We start from the raw sequence: 13553 nt of genomic DNA on the forward strand, positions 1-13553 counted from the left end.
CTCAGTCTACAATGACGTTTCATTTAGCTCTTTGTCTTTGCATACAGGCTGCTGTAGTTTCTTTCTCTGTATATCTCTTCCCTCATGCTACTACTTATAGCTCTATGTATGTGTGTATAGTTTTACATTTTTGTTGCTAGAGATAACCTTTCTAGTGGCCAGGCACACACAGTGCAACATGTGTTGTACATGTGTACTGGCCTGGCAAACCACACACAGCCCTGCTGAGGAGTGGTGACTATCTCTCTCCATCTGAGGCAGTAACAATATAGTCTTGGACACAGTTGGAATACTGTAAGCGCTACATCTCCAAACTACTATATCTTAGACTTTGCCATGCTGCACACACCCACACATCCTTGTCCTGTGAATGTGTGCACATGCAAGCACAAATAGAGAGTATCTGTCTCTTCATCAGACGATGCCATACACACACCTACATACAGCACACCAACACCTGCGTCTTAACCAGACACACACCCTTTTAACACGCTTACAATTTCTGTACTTAGTAACCTCTTACAACTGTGGACATTAGAAGAAACATTTAGATATTCAACAAACAATGCTGTATTAATCCGGAAGTGTGTAAACATTAGCCTAAGCTAGTCAAAGTTAGCTCTCTTAGGCTGTCTGGGTGTGGCCATAAAAATGTGCAACCTCACTGCAGCTACTGCATTTCCACCGCAGATCCTCCCCTCTTTGATTGGCAATCAATAGCAATCAATGTTCAGTCCTGCTCACTTACATCAAGTCATGATGGATTGGTCATTCATAGGTTTAAATTAGCAGAGGAGGACTCATAAATGACACATTTTTACATGTTATCGTTCTGATCGATGTCAGCAACTCTGACGGGGTAAATCGGTTCCAGATCCTACTGTGGGTATTTTGGAAAGTCAAGTTCAGACCTTTCCAATTTGCCGACCCCTGCATTTACACATTTGCATAAAACACACACACACACACACACACACACACACACAAAAACGACTCTTAGGATGACATGACATTTGACTCTAGATTATAGGGCACAGCGACACAAAATCGCTGGCACAATCACCAGATTCCAATCTTTCTCCCCTCTTACATGCCCTTTCTGTTTGTGTCTGGGGAGTGGCGCAATGGACGTCACTGCTGGACGGGTGTATTAATCACATCTAGCCATGCAGAGATAATGACTGTGCCAGCTTACCACTCACACACACACACACACACACACACACACACACACACACACACACACACACACACACACACACACACACACACACACACACACACAGGTCAATTCAATGTGGCTAAACAATCAAAGCTCAGACAAAGCAAACACTCAACAAGATGGCAAAGGGAGGTGGGGGGTGGAAAAGAGCCCACAAGAAAGTAACTTCTTAATGGTGAAGAGTGGTACACTATACTGTACGGTACGTAGCAGCAGAGTGGTGAATAAGGATGTCAACTAAACAGCAACTGACTTTATAGTCATTATTCTTCACAAATCAACAGTTATTACCCTTGAATAGCAAGAATGCAGCTACTGAGGCTGCAGATTCAGTTCTTTTTTTACTTAACGCGTAAGACATGGTGTGAACTTTAATCTGGACAATATTTCATGCAGTTCCTTAGGACTCTTCTAACAATAACAACAATTTCACATAACATACCAGTCCTTTAACGCCCATTATGTGTCATTGTAACCAAAGTAAAAGAGGCCTTGTAAATACGTTATTGCACTCATATATGTGAAACCAGCCCCAACACAGCACTTTCTGCATGGGTGGGGAATGTGCTAGGACTCTGACATTATTACCACCGGCGAGGTTATTTCATTTAAAAACAGGCCTGCACATTCAAATGGTGGCATCCTCTGACCAGCCTGCAGCATCATGTATAATTCACTATTCATACCCAAAGAGGGGATAATTACAGCAGGCCGGGCACTCTTGAGGAAAGGAAAGGCAGTGGGGGAAGCCGAAGAAAGCCCTGTGCAACTAACAAGCATTTCCAAAGCATCTCCGGCCTGAAAGTGCAATTTCTTTGATTCATCGTGTAGAATTGGAGGTGAAAAGCAGGGGAAAAAAGGACATTCTTACGTTTGCAATTTAACCAGATAAGCTTGTCAGTCTTATGAATCCCTCACAACTACAATCTGGGGGGAAAAAGGCAAGTCATCAGCCAACAGAAATGGACATTATTTGCACAAGGTCAAGTTATCCATCAGGAGCTTTTATGCCAAAGATCAGAGCTGACAAGGTCTGAACTGTCATTTGGCTGACGTAGATGGGAAGCAAGAGGAAAAAGCCACTGGTTGCTAAACCGAATGCAAAGAAGGGGGTTATGATTCTTAATGAATCATAACCATACTAAACGCAGTTTTCTACCAAATAATTTGAGCTTTGGAACCTGAGCTTAGATAAGTTGTTATATTTTAACCCATTATCTTCCTCAATGTTGAAATCTTTTAACTGAAAAAGCATAGGCAAATGTCTGAAGGCCCTGAACACTGCCTATGAGATTACATAATCGCTGTCACTAGAATTCATAGAAAATGGGGGACAGAGTACATGGACTGTCTAAACTTGCAACAGGTTGATGAGCACAGCGCAAATAACTAGGGGCCAGTAAAAGAAGGCAAGCAATGAAAAACAAAACAGGTAAAATGAAAAAAGCTTTGAGGTTTAAAAACTACAATATGTCACAAGAATACACTTCTTGATTGTCAAAGTACACAATTTTTTGCTATATATGGTTACAATAGTGCTGGAAGCATTCCACAGGTTTACTCAAATACAACCACGCCTTACCTCCACCAATTAACACCTCTGTAGACTCCTGGAAGTAGATCCTGATGCCATGATCTAAAGTTGTTTAAAAGACAAGAAGACTGTAGGCACCTGGAGACACTGAGGGGGGGAAACCGCATAAGACAAGCTTTAAAAGGTAAATGAATATGAGAGAGAGAGAGAGAGAGAGAGAGAGAGAGAGAGAGAGAGAGATATGGTGGGGGCAACTCTCCACATCGATGTTGCTCTACAAAGGGTGGGGCCTTGAGGAATTCACTCTCTGCTTTCCTCTCGATTTAAAGCTTATCTTAATTAGACTATACAGGGTCAGTCTGCCTGTGCACTCAATTATGATTGCGTTATTGTGGTATTAAAAGCATCACAAGAGTGAGGAATGACTCCTCCATATTCTTTGACAAGTCAGCAGACAACTGTAATATAGACCCAACTCCTTCACTGCTGGATTTAGATTAATTCCACGTCCAAACGTTTGCCTCGGTAAAGACACACCCGCCCCATCCCATTATAGTATGTAATATCCCCGCGCTGTATCGTAGACAAATACAGAAAACAATGATTCTATATAGGCCGACCAACCGCCTTTAGTGCTAAATCGTTCTGTTTAGACTGACACTGCTTATTAACAAAATAACCTCAAAACATGTTATTATGTTAACATATTAAAATAACGCCGTAGCACGCTCTCTCCTGTGGCCTTTAAATGTCACCTCCGCTAAAAAGTTTGCAAAATGTATTTGACAGTCGCACTTACTTTGGTTCAGGTAAATCCACAGGCTCCACCGAGGCACTTGTCAGTACGGTTATAGCCTATCCTACTATGTCAAATATGCGCAATTTGTACCGTGCTTGGATGATATTTGAGGACTAGGCTATAGGCTCTGTTTGGACCGTTTCCCCCACGCCCAGTTTGCCTGTGGCATTCAGCAGGGCTGGCTTCTGTAAAGTTGCCACGTCCGTTACATTTCACAGACTAATGCAACCAAAACGACCTGCCAAGCAGTAACAAAAATACCCGTCTTACTTCTTAACTACGTGATAGTCCAATTAATCTAGGCTACTGCGAGGGACTTGAGCCAAAAGGTGCGCACATCAAGATGGCAATACATTTGTTATGTAATATCTTCCTAGATGAAAATGACTGAACAGAATCTACAAACCCATTGGTAGGCTAGATAAGAGTCTCAGCCCTGACTAGACACACAACACTGTGGACATTCTCACAGTCCGTTTTCTAACATTTTTCCAGTGCTGAAGCCTTACAGAAAACCCTCAGCCACACCTTAACTCTCAATCATTTTCTATGACAGTTCCAGAGGTTTCGACGAGACGTTAAAGCCGCAAATTCACCCTGCCGCTTTGTGTGGCTCGTGCACTCCGGTGTTAACGTTTAAACCTCTAAACAAAGAAATTTAAAAACGGTCCAATGTGAGTATCCGGTTGGCCGGTCCCACCCTGTGCTGCCTGCTCGTTGCTCTTCGGGGCTCCCTCCCCGGTCTCTCTCTCCGGTCCAACTCTTCTCTTCAAACCGGCTTCTCACTCCGATCAGCTGGCAGGGCCTTGACGTCACCACCTACAATCGGCCAATCAGGCGCGAACCGGAAAAGCCAGCGCCGACGCCCACTGCATACGCAGGTGCTTCGACCAATGACAGCGCAATTCTCTGAGAGAAATAAGGCGGTCACTAGAAATAGTGACCAATGGGATTACATCCGCCCATGGGAGGAGTTTTATCCTCTGACCTATTAGGTGTTGGGAAGTATTATGTGTGAACTAAGTGTTGGGAACTTTTCTACACCAGCAGGAGATGAAATTGAATGTAATCGAAATGAATAATTATAAATAGTTGAAGTAATGTCTTAACTATATTATTGTAATGATGTCACCAGTCAACACTTCATAAGGCTAACTGGTAAAGATCACAGCAAATGTCAATGTCAAATGATGTCTAATGTATTTTATTCTCAGTGTTGGGCAAGTTACTTCCAAAATGTAATACATTATAGATTACTAGTTACTGTCGTTTGAGAGTAATTAGTTATATTACAACATTACTGTCTCTGAATTGTAATGCGTTACACTACTTTTGCATTACTTTTGAGTTATTTGGCAGCTAGCTTGGAATTTCACCACCGATCAATAAAGTGTCCTCTTTATCCACTTTAATACATCATAGAGTATTCATATTTTGTATAATTAATATAAATATGCAAAGTAGATAGATAGATAGATAGATAGATAGGTAGATAAAAAATAGATAAGTAAAACGTATAATAGGCAAGTAGGAGAAAATGAAAATACTCAATTAAAAGTATGGCATTGTTATAAAATGTTTGTTTATAGCACTTGAATAAGAAATTCATGTTGTTTAGTTTAAAACACTCTAAAGGAAATGTTCAATTATAGTGTGATTAAAACTCACTATTTACATTATCTACAGTACTTGATTTACAGCTGATTTGTGAAAAGGTAGCCTACACAACCTTATTTAACAGTAATTTAGTTTTACTACGACCCGTCACAGGAAGTGCTTTTATTTTGAAGTAGGCAAGCCATCACCTCCTGTTAGCATTCCATTGACTGCCATTCATTTTGGCGCCACTTTGACAGCGAATAACTTTACATCTGAAGCGTTTAAAGACTTTATTTGTCCATTGTTTATTTCTAAAGAAACAATGTATAAAAGCCTCCATTACCTTGTACCTCACGTTATGGCTCCATAGCAGACGTTTCTGTAAAAATAGGGTAACGATTGTGTCATAACCATGCGACTTACTGTCGCATAGTAGAGGAATTACCGTATAGTACAGGAGAAGCTCGCAGGCAGTTTCGTCTCACATTAGCTGTTTAAGTGTAATTACTAATGTTAACTAGCATTTTAGTTAGCAATATTTAGCCTGTGCCTATGTTATCTCCTTACATATACCTACGCTCTCCGTCTCTGCAATATTCGGAATGATTGAGATTTCTCTTGGCACAGCTACCAGAAGACTTCCAACTTTCAGACACGTTGCTCACGGCACATTTACGTCGTCTCTCTCAGTTGGAGGCTGCGCAGTAACGCTAGCCATCACCGGAAAAGTGCTTCTAATGGCCTTCACTGGTCTCCGTCCAGAGCAACGGGATCTGTTGGTCCATTATATATATATGTCAATGTGTGTAGCCTACTCTTGCTAGCTTACTGAGATGGAACATGTCCGTCAGGCCCAAGTTGTTCACTTTCTTGTTTGTAAAACTGCAACATTTTGAACAGTAAATGGTCACAGTAAAAGACAAGCGTTTTTGGTCGTCATTCGAAGCCATTCCACTACAGGCATAGTTACTCTCCACGGCTGATAAAATGCAATGATATTTACGTGTAGCAAGCCTCAACATTAATTCCCGACATGTTTATATCTGTCAGCCGCTGCCGTATCGTCACCTGTTGGGACATACATGCTGTCCGTACCGTCTCTGGTTCTGGCTCTGACCACGGGAACAGAAACAGGACAGCTCACTTCAACGCAGCATAATAACTCCTGAAAATAATGTCCATCTTGCAAATGTATCAGTCTCTGCAGTCATCTCAACCATCGGATACAGCAACAGGAAAATAATACGGCTTTTTTTTTTCCTGTGAAGAAATGTGTCGCGGTGTTGGTGAATTCTTAAAAAAAACCACTAAATGTTGCGTTAAAATGCATTGTAACTCGCGTTACTGAGATTGTAACGAGTATAATATTACCGAAATTTAATTAGTAATGCATTATATTACTGCGTTACAGCAAAAAGGAATACATTACTGTAATTCCGTTACTTTTGTAACCGTTACTCCCAACACTGTTTATTCTATTCTGGTAAAGTCAATTTGATTTATATAGTCCAAAATCACAAAATTGCTTCATCATGTGTAACACGTGGCAATATCTATCTTTAGACACTCAATTCAGATCAGGAAAAACTCACAAATCTACTTTATTCTAGCAAAGGCCTGGCTTCGTTGTCATCAGTCAAGTTCACATATAAGGTCTTGCATGGTCTGGTGCTGTAGTATATAATCAAACTTTGAACCCTTTATTGTCCTTTCCACCTCCAAGATAAATCTCTCGTAGTCCATCGTGTTGTCGAGGAGACGTGTACGATATTGGGCGGTGTCTTTTGGTAAATTGACTGGATGCTCTCGCTGTTTGACTTCCTGCTCGCGTGAAAATATAGTGCGTTCCATTTACCTCGGAACTTGGAAGCTGGAGCTGGGAATGACGTCACACCCAAGTTGCATGCGTTCCTTTTACAAGTCGGAATAGTGGGGTTAGCTCTAGCCAGGTTAGCCATTGTTAGCAATACAAGTTGATAACAATGCATTACGCTGTTTTTTTGTGTGCATACAAACACTATAGCAACATGTCCACAGATAGAAGTTGAACAGGACTGTGTGTACAATTGATTTAGTAAGACACAAATAAGACAGATGTGCTATAACTGTATGTTACTACAGCTTTCACAACTGTTGATGCATGCTTCTGGGACGCGCCACGGCGCGGGTGGTGGAATATCAAGCATTGACTTGAATGTCCGCGATTGCTCTCGGGGGTCGCACCGTCTCCGCAACGCAGCGCTGACACGCCCGTTGTAAGGGTGATTGAGCTTTTGCTGCACTTGTTCCTTACCTCTGAAACAGCCCCCCATTTAGCACCAGGTTGGTTAACACTGTCTCAGCTTTTAATATAATCTTAAAACCCAATGTCTACCCTAATTCAGCTGTTTTAATGCTGCGTACTGTATGTCCTGTCATTGTCTTATATTTTTATAAATCTGGAAAGCACTTCCTGCTTGAAGAATGCTCTATAAATAGACTATATTATTACTATAAGTTAAACAGATTTTAGGGGCACATTACAAATTCACTTAGCAGTCTAACTGCTTTATGCAACTGGAAGCAATTGCAAACACCATTAAGTGAGAAAATATGGCATTATATTTAGGGTGTTTTTATACAGTATGTTACTTTATTCATTCCTAAAATGCACCACGACTACTAGTTGGACTTTTAGGTCCTTAATCTTGACAGTTATTGCTGTGCTAATACAATTTCCCTAACTGCTCAAGTAAATGAGCCACTGAAATGGTGATATTGCCTACCTCAAAGAGACACAGCAGGTATAGTTGTGTCACCCACCTACCTTTTCTTCATTATATACATTTCCCATTCACCGTCTCCTAAGAAGTCTCTGTGTGGAACCCAAAATGCACAACACTGAAGTCCAAACAACCAAAAGTCCTTACCATTTTAAACTGTTAAACTGTAATCTTTTTTTAAGCAAACACAGCATTCCTGTGGCTTGGAGTGGAGAAAGAATTGAGTTCTACTACCAAATAAGTGATTGCACTTCTTGTGGATGAAAACCTCAATTGGAGGCTTGCTTGTTGAAGTCACTACAATTCCACATTTGGAAAAGAGAATTGAGGGTGCTACATTTTCCCTTTGAACCAGAGAAAAAAAAATGAAACATTTGTGTGCCAGCTGTGGAAGTAACTCTCCCTGGAGGATTCAAGGTGAAATGAAAATGCACATGATGTAATTTACATGATGGGATCTTTGTTGGGAAGATTAGCAATGCAACTGTTCGGAAACCGTAGCAGCAGAGATTGGGGACTGAATGTGACGTGAAGACATGAACAGCAGAGAGAATAGAGTCTTTGATACTGACAAGCAGTGCCCACCAGGTGCTGCATAATTGAAGATACCTGAAGTCTTCTTAAGCCACTGCAGTGCATGCATGGAAGAACCAAATCTTGAGTGAATTTTCTTATGACTTTTTAATGTAGTAAATATGTGCATGTTGCACACGCATATTGTTGCATATTAGCATGGAGTTTGAGACTGAGGATTATTAGATGTTTCTACTTGCCTGTGCACATACAGTATGAATGCACACATATTGCGTGCATGTTTAGTTGTATGAGCATACACATGGCCACATACGAACTGTAAATATGTGTTCATGTCAGGAGAGAATCCAAACAATGCAGTTTATATGGCACCATATCAGTCAATCTTTTGGCTGAGGCACATCAGAGAAGTTACTCAGATCAAAGGCAACAACCTGTCAACCGTTTTGTTGTAACATATCTTAAACAGGCAGTAACACAATGCCGGCTCAGCGCAGTGAAACAGCTTTTATGCCTTGCCTCAATTTATGTTGATACATTCACAAAGCTGGGCAGGAATGCGCTACAGGCACACGTCATTCAAGAAACCAATCCTTCCTCCCCTCAGTGTTCTTGCATTATTCTAGCATTAATCTGACTGTTTCCCCTCCTTTCCTTTCTGTCTGTTGACGTTAAACCATCAGGGCAGGGTGCACCATTCAATTCATATCTCAGGGATGGTGCATTCTCTCACACACTAACTACTAACTAATAAAATAGTTCCTGGAGTCTTAAGCAAATGCACATCAAGAGAATTGCCAGCTATTTTAGTTTGCTATGGGTGACCCTCATGTCCAAATACTATTCAGAAGGATTGTGTTATCATGAGTGTTGATATGATTTTTATCAGGACTGAGTCCTGAGGGGTGAATAGGTTGACATTGAAGGAATAGTTGGATTTGGGTATTTTACTTCTTTCACAGAGTCTGTTAATAATCAGCGCTTTTCTTATGACCTTAAATGCAGTCTAAACATGTGTGAGGCCAGCTTACTGTAGCTCTACACAATAATGACATTTGTAGTATGTTATACTAGTGGAACCTTTTGTTTAGCTTGTATTAGTATTAGTAGTAGAAGTAGAAGTGGAAATAAGTGGAAATCCTCACTAACGTATTAACCCCTGCACATTGGGTGAGTTGTATTTGACCTGCGATATGCTCAAAGCTATGCTATGTTCATTTGCTCAAACTAACGTTATGATTGAAATGTATTATAACTGTAGGTATTTTAATATGATTTGTGAAATGAAAACGTTACAATACATTACAAGGCCTTTATTTTCTCTATAGCTTCTCTTGCAGTGCAGAGAAGCACTTCTGTGAGGTTGAAGGACAGAGGAGAGACATCTTTAAACCTCAGTGTTGACGCTAATGATTTCTAATAGCTACATACACCACTGGAAATGATCAGATTGTATTTCCTGTAAACAGTATATTTGAGAATGTGACCAGTTTAAAAATGTCTCTCTGGCACCGGATGAGGAGTAATTTGAGCAGACTTGGAGAGAGGATACATTGAACCAAACCAGTAATGACTTTGATTGCTTGGATTTTAAGGTGGGACAACACAAATTGAATACAATAATTATACTGAAATACAGTTACATTAGAGGCTGTGACATTTTAGTGATGCTCTCAGTCAGTGTTAGGTTAGTCTCGCTTTGCCAGACCCTCCTCCACATGCTGCGGAGGAGGGTCGGGTTAGTCCACACAGCATTCCGTGATGGGAGAAAAACGTGCTCTGGTTTATTGGCATTTCCATAATTCTCGTGGGCGGTGCTAAGCACCGTGAAAAGCTGAGTTGCCGCTGCAAAATAGCCTCGGGAAGGAACTTGTTTTGGTGGAACGCGTACGTTCAAAAGTTGTTTTAGTCGTGCAACAGAAAACTCAGATTGGACAGACAGTCTAGCTAGCTGTCTGGATTTACTCTGCAGAGATCTGAGAAAAGGTTAACCATAGTCCTCATAAATCGACCGGAGTTTAAAATGCCAACACAAAGGAAGCCCAAGACAACAGATATCCAGCCTAAATGAGTGAAATCCGGCGGAATTTCCGTCAGCAACAGAGCAATCCCGGAAGTGGAACGTCAACGATATAGACTAGTGTTAGGTTAAAGTAAATGGTTTTTATGGAGTATTCATCTTTAATTTGGTTTTTAAATGACCACTTTCCAAACAGAAAACTGTCTTTTCTTAAATCACGTATAATTGATCCTCTAAGTCACCTGTGAAACATATAATGTTGGACTTGTCTCAACTCCATGGTAAAATTTGAAACCTTGCATTGTTGTTGTGTTGTATTTGATTGCATTATATTGAAAGGTGGTTTGTTCCTTCATGGGAGTAGACAATTTGATGAAGTTGTTGGATAAATCGCCTAAACACCGGTGTTTCGGGTGCACATTGGAATTGTTTTAGCTTGATTGCAGTTAAAATTATATATTAATAAAAGTCAATTTTGTGTGCTGTCCTTTTGAGTCTTTAAATCAACAAATTAACAAATTCATCCCAGGCATTCTGTGAAAGGTGAGACACATAGAGGAGAATGTGAAACATCTCATCTAATTACATTAAGGTTTTAGATGTTGAAAAAGATACAGTATTTATGGCCAATTGTCATAAATATCTTTTTTTAAGGACTCAAAAGGACAGCACACAAAATTGACTTTAACTAATACATAATTTTAACTGCAACATGAGTCAATACTTAACTGACGACTAGATTGCTTTGATAGTAACCTGCATTTGTAATTGGCAGCCATTGAGTTGCATCACATCTGCAACACATTTAGTGGCTGCTCTTGCTTATAGTGTGGCTTCAATTTAGTTCAACAGTTGGTTACAACTGTACTGTGATAGGTTTTGGCTTCTAAGATTAAAAATAGTATTACTAATATTGAATTGAATAATAATAATGATATACCAAAGGCTGCCAGGCCTGTATGTATCACCTTCTCAATTATTGTTTAGACACAGAGAAGTTATTTAACTTAAACTTACCACTTTTCAGTACTCACTCTCAAGTGGTTGAGGTAGCATACCTCCATTGTTATTTTACAAATATAGCCAAGTGAAACAGCATTATTTGCAACAATGAAAAGAGCAGCATTCTTCCTTTAGAAAATACTTATCATGCATCACAGAGTAAGCAAGCCTTTACGCTTTGCCTTTGGTGTGACGTGTTTAAGTGTATCAGTGAAAACATAATGCTGCCACTTCCTGTGTCTCTCGTAACCACAAAGCAAAAACTCAAGAACCATGCTGTGATTTAAGTGCCGCAGTACAACCTGTTAGTTAGAGCCACACATTTTCCATCCATATGTTTCTCCCCCTTCCTCAATTGCCATCTTGCTTGCCGAGTACATAAATCCCTCTCTTAAACAGATTCCAAGAAGCAATCGGCGCCTCTGCCAGGCAAGGAGCAATCTGGAAACTATTCAAGCCAGGTAATGCCTCTCCAAAGCCAAACAGAGAGAACATGTTGCATAGTCACACACAACAGGTTGGGGAGTTTCTGCTTCGAGTGAGCGAAACCGTCTCTCGCAGATGGAATTGAGAGCCTGAAGCCATGAGTCAGAGGGTTCAACGCTGACAGGCTGGAGAGGATATTACCAAAACCATCCTGGCCATTCAGTATCAAGGTATTATGGTCCATGAAAGTGCAGCTCAATCATAAAGAAGTGTTAGTAAAGAAACTGGTTAGCATCACTTTTTTCTGAATGAAGTATACTGAGGTGCTGCAGGTAACCAACATGGTAATATTTATTTCTATTTGGCTGATTTATTTAACTATTTCAATTATTGAATGTGTGAGCGAAATTGAAATTATTTGCAAGTTAGAGTCAGTAGGCCTATGCAGACTATTTAAACTAGACATAGTCAGCCACACTAGCAGCTCTGTGAGGCTGTTCTTAGTCACAGCGGTGCTTTGCGCTGAATGCTAACGTGTGCACAATCACTGCTAAAATACAGATGTTTGGCAGGTTTAATGCTTAACATATTTACCATCTAATTTGCTAATTAGGGTTAAACACACAGATGAGTACAGCTAAGGCTGATGGGATGTCATTAGTTTTGCAGCTATTTGTTCATAAACCAAGGTATTGGTCAAATGGAAATGTGTGACCTGACGATGATGCTAGATGAAAAGTCAAGGGATCACCAAAGTCTGTAGGCTTCATCCTTTGGGGACTATGAATACCAAATTTCATAGGAATCCACCTGATGGTTGTTGAGATATTTCAGTCTGGACGAAAGTGGTGGATCGTCAGACCGTCTGACAGACTGACATCCCTTTACATACTGCTAGTGTGGTTAAAAATCTGCATCTATATGTTTCAATGTTTGTGCAGCATTTACATGTATATTTTTTGCAGCTACTTAAATGTACTGAAAATGAGGCATAAGATTCTGATCATGTTATTGAGAATTTTAAAATAACATGTCCATCAGGGATGTACATCTCTGGTCTAATGCCGATGCAATACGTATGCAGCAACTACCGATGCAATACGATTCACCCCCTATTGCGATGCAGTGTGATTCAACACGATTTGATTAAACACAATGCAAACTGAACGTCAATCGAGTAGAGTACAGTAGTACTAGCCAATCACAGCACAGTAGGGTGGGACTAGGCAGAACACTCTTTTGATACACCTACGGCGGTCAGCATCTGGTGTGACAGCCTCTCGCTTGTGTACTAGAGAGGAGGAATCAGTCTAAATATCAAATTATTGTTCACATTTCTAAATAAAGGTATAGGGCTCTACTACTACTTACATATAAACAAATCAGATTTTACAGATGCAAAGATGTTAGAAACGATGCATCTGCGAGTTCATCCCAAATTGTATCCGGTGCACACTTTTTTAATCGGTGCATTTACATTGTGCACTTTTATGTCAGCACACCGATGTGAATTGGTGAATCTTACTATCCCGAATGTCCTTGTGGTTATGGCAATCTTTAATTCTTAGAATAAAAGTGTCAAGACTTTTCTCTGAATCGTTGTCCACAGAGTTGCAGTATCTGGTACACCTTTGAACAGAGTTATTTCCCCTTTT

This window comes from Sander vitreus, chromosome 3, assembly GCF_031162955.1.
Source record: "Sander vitreus isolate 19-12246 chromosome 3, sanVit1, whole genome shotgun sequence".
Lineage (NCBI taxonomy): Eukaryota > Metazoa > Chordata > Actinopteri > Perciformes > Percidae > Sander > Sander vitreus.